The sequence below is a fragment of the Tenrec ecaudatus genome, chromosome 16, assembly GCF_050624435.1.
Source record: "Tenrec ecaudatus isolate mTenEca1 chromosome 16, mTenEca1.hap1, whole genome shotgun sequence".
NCBI lineage: Eukaryota > Metazoa > Chordata > Mammalia > Afrosoricida > Tenrecidae > Tenrec > Tenrec ecaudatus.
Genome location: NC_134545.1, coordinates 14,607,551 through 14,611,915, shown reverse-complemented (window position 1 = coordinate 14,611,915; position 4,365 = coordinate 14,607,551). Strand labels below are relative to the sequence as shown.

Genomic DNA, 4,365 nt, shown 5'->3' with positions numbered 1-4,365 from the left:
CTTGAGCCATTAAAATTTGATCTTTAAATGGATTAGGACACGCCTAAAAAGAAGGTTCTGAAAAGCTAAGCCCCACCCAGTGTCTTGAGTGCTCAGGACATTCGATGGTGAAGAGACTGGGCTAGGGGGCTGCTGACAGATTGAAGGGGGTGAGGGGAAGGAAGACTTTGTATTTATAAATTTTAAACTAGTGGTTTGTGCTTAAGGCTGGAAAACTCTGGAACCATGAAGAAGCTCTCCTCTCTAGAACTGAACGTTAAAGGGAGCCTGTGGGCAGGCTGAAAGGTGACCACCTGGACCCACTTGTTGAGTGGAAGTGAGAGAAACACAGCAACAAAGACCAGTTGAGTCTGGTCACTGACACACCCGCGGACCTGGTTCACAGGGACCAGAGAAGAAGACAAGAGTGGGTTGACTGGTCTGAAGTTCATGACCTACCACAAGGGGGCTAGGATTGTTGAGAATTTGTGATGAGACCCAGGGTCTAAAGGCAAGGCAGCCAATAGGCACACTGGTGAGGCTCAGTGGGATTGCCCGCATTGAGTTGACCAGAACCTGGCCAGATGAAGAAAATATATTTGAGTCTGTGAATTGGTGCATGTTACTGCTGACTTTATGGATGGTCTCTCCTGATTTGACTTTGCTTCTGGATGCAGACTTCACAAGGTTCCAACTAGAATGAAGATTCTTCACATCAAAGAATGGTTGTCTCCTCAGAACACTGGGTTGATGCAAGTGGGTAGCTTAGAAATCAGATACCCCAAATTGGGAGGATAAAGGCATGAAATGGATTACAAACTTTTCATAATTGGGGGAATATATTCATAGGATTATGGCGGAGGTGTTCCTTTAACTGTTAGTCATATCATTGTTAGTCATATAATATTTTGTTTTGCTTACTTATGGCACATTGCGTTTAAATGCGACTGGCACATAGTGAATTGTATGCTTTTTAGTTTTATCCTGTTAGGTACAGATCTGGTTTTATTAAAAATTATGTATGGCTAAAGAGTTGTGTAAGAGTGTCAGTTGACAAGGGGTGGCCTGTGGTATTTGCATAATCTGTCAACTTGCGAAGGGGCGGAGTCTAGACTGTCAATCAGGTCGCACCTTGATGACCTCACATGGGAGGCACAGAAGGCGATAAATAGCTCACTGGAGGCCAGACACAGAGTCTCCCTGAAAGACACTCCTGTTAACAAGACATATGGAGCTATGGCAGCCAGTCCTGGAGCTAGAGGAGTCATCTGGAGACTCACACCAGCACTAAGATGCTTCCACCATCACTGGATCCACAAGATTTTCACCTACTGGCCTGTGATCTTCTTGCACTTGATATCATTGCATGGCAGCATGAGTCTCAAGAGGAAGTTATGGACTAATATTGACATATGGGATAATATTGGACTTATGGACTTGATCTGGACTGGGCTGGAATGTTTTCTTAATACACAAATACTCTTTTATAAACAGCACTTTCTTATTAACATATGAGTCTCCCTGGATTTGTTTCTCAAGTAACCCAAACTAACGTGGAATATTTTTTTACAAAACTGTTTTATTGGGAGTTCTTATAGCTATCCATAGTTGAATCACATCCCGCAGTGTTGTCCAATTGCCACCACAATCAATTTCAAAACATTTTCTTTCTTCTTGAAATCCTTGACATCTGTTCCCCCAATATCTCCCCTTATTCTGCTTGTTGTCTCTATAAGTTCATTAATCATGGGCTTCATAGACTGAAAAACAGGGGGAAAACATAACAACAATTAAAGAGGGCTACCCACAGTGACAAAATACAGCAGAGATACACCTCAATATGTAAAACACACACACACACACACACACACACACAGTATTGAAACCAGATCAGGTCCAATGTACATTGGGTGGGTGGGGGTGTGTAAATCAAGTGACAAGATTTTAACCTTCAAGTCAAGTTTATCATTTTGATCTCCCATAGCCATCTCTCCAATACCATCTGTTTGGTCATTAATCTTTTCTCCCATCCCTCAATTGTGGATAGAGAGAAAACACCAGAGGCTTAGTTCCTGGGTACATATTACAAATGTATCTTGGGCTCCCTCTGTCATCCACAGCCTTCTGCAAGACAGAATCTCACAATTTGAGCTCTGATACTATCCTATCTCCAATTTCAGAACAATTAGTTTCACACACAGCCCTGCTCTTTATGCGCCTGCATGAAAGAAACACAGACGACATGGGTGCTACTGAAAAATGTGGTGAGAAAGCTAGATGGTGCCCAGCTATCAGGATAGCGTCTGGGGTCTTAGATGGCTGCTTGTTTGGAAACAAGCCTTTAAGTATGATATCAACAAAGTCCACATGGAAGAAGCGCACCATCATCAGCGATTCAAGGATAGCAAATTATGCTTTGAAAATTATTGCAGTAAATATGCATACACATACAGTTAGAATCAACTTGATGGCAGTGAATTTATTTTTAATAAATATACAAATCCATCTATCCATGCACAGGAGCCCTGGTGTTGTAGCAGTTATGTGTTGGGTTACTAGCTGCAAGGTCAGCAGTTCGAAATCACCAATATCTCTGAGGTGGAACACTGGGGCTTTTTATTCCTATAAAGAGTTACAGTCTCAGAAACTCACAGGGGCAGTTGTACTCTGTCCTATAGAGTTGCTATAAGTTGGAATCGACTTGATGGCAGTGAATTAGGTTTTTGTTTTTCTACCTATACCCCTATACCTATACCAAGATTCCCCTGACAAACTTGGGACATATTGTCAGGAGAGACCAGTCCCTGGAAAAGGACATCAAACTTGGTAAAGTGGGGGGGGGGGAGGCTAACAAAAAAGAGGAGGGCCCTTGATGAGTTGGATTGACAGAGTGCTGCATCAATGGACTCAGACACAGGAACAATTACAAGGATGGGGCAGGACTGTGCAGTGTTTCTGTTGTGCAGAGTCTGAGTCAGAACCAGCTCAATGGCACAGCAGCAACCTACCTAAGCCTGTACCTATACTCATACACACACCATGCTGGTGCTCTGGGGAAGCTCTTTGCTGTTAACCGAAAGTGTAGCCATTTGAACCCATCCAGCCATTCAGCCCGAGGAAGACCTGGCCATCTGCTTTTGTGAAGAGTCTCCAGTTAGAATCCAAATCCGCTGCCATCGAGTTGACTCCAACTTAGCAGTCCTACAGACAGAATAGAATTATGCGTTCCCACACCATGGGCTTCTCAAGGCCGTTACTCTTTATGGAAGCAGATGGCCACATCACCTGTGGAGCAGCAGATGGGTTTGAACCGCTGACCTGTTGGTTGACAGCTGAGCCCCTAGCCCATGCACCTCCAGAGCTCCTTCCTGTAAGTTCCTTCCTTCCTTGAAAACCCTATGGGGCTAGGTCTGTTGTGCCATATCGGCCCACCTTGGATTGAAATTCACTGGATAGCATCTAACAAGAATAATCAAGCAAGTCATGGATCGATCCATCAATTTCCAGGAGACTGGGGAAAAGTTGGGGTTCAGGTGAGTTCCATCTTCATTTTGGCTTCTGCCCACCATCACAGGTGGGCTTGCGCTCCCTCTCTGTTTCTGTCACCCACCCTCCTTGTCCTTGTCCTGCCTGTCCAAGCTGTCAGGCTGAGGTCTGAAAGTAGGCCCCGGGAGGGGAGACTGTACAGTAGCTCATTGAATCTAGGCTCAAAAGAAACACAGGTGTGGGCCTCAGTGCAGGGGTATCCATTTCACATTGAAGAGTCAAGGCTGTCCTCCTACAAACGCATGTCTGTGGTTCCCTGTCCTTGGACACATAAGAATTGGAGGCAAAGAAATCTGGATTTGGAGAAGTTTGGGGCCAGCTTGCTCCTCACAGTCTCCACGCCCCCATCCCATACTGGGAAAAAAAAAAAAGAAGAGTCAAGGCCATCCCTTTGTGGTCCCATCACATCTGTCCTCTGAGACCAGATCCTGGACCCCACCAGCCCAGGACCCAATGAAATCATCAGGGCTGATGAGCTGGGAACCCCAGGGCAGCCATGGCCATGGTCATTTGATGGGAACTCAGTAGTAACTGTTGCCCCAATGGTGAGACCATGTGCCTTCCAGGCAATGTTGGGTTACCCAACCATCACAGTAAGCTCAGGCTGACTTGGTGTGCTAGAAAGAATTCTCTAAAGAAACAAAACCAGAATGCTAATAAGTTTATATATATTTATACAGATAGATTTATAACATAAGAAATAAACAGTTAATTAAATTATAAAGCAGTACAAATGGCTCAGTGCAACTCACTCCCGTGAGACAGTTGTGAGACACTGGCAGTCCTGCAAGTCTTGAGGACCGCAGGGTAGTCCTCTGTAGAGCAACTCAGGCTATCCGG

At 44.8% G+C, this 4,365-nt stretch overlaps 1 non-coding gene across 1 annotated transcript; it reads left to right on the top strand.

The window, feature by feature from the left end:
* The first annotated feature begins 3,752 nt into the window (after positions 1–3,752).
* On the top strand, positions 3,753–3,882 carry LOC142430100 (small nucleolar RNA SNORA38). Its single transcript, XR_012780572.1, has one exon. It is a non-coding gene; the product is annotated as a small nucleolar RNA SNORA38 (small nucleolar RNA).
* Positions 3,883–4,365: the final 483 nt, after the last annotated feature.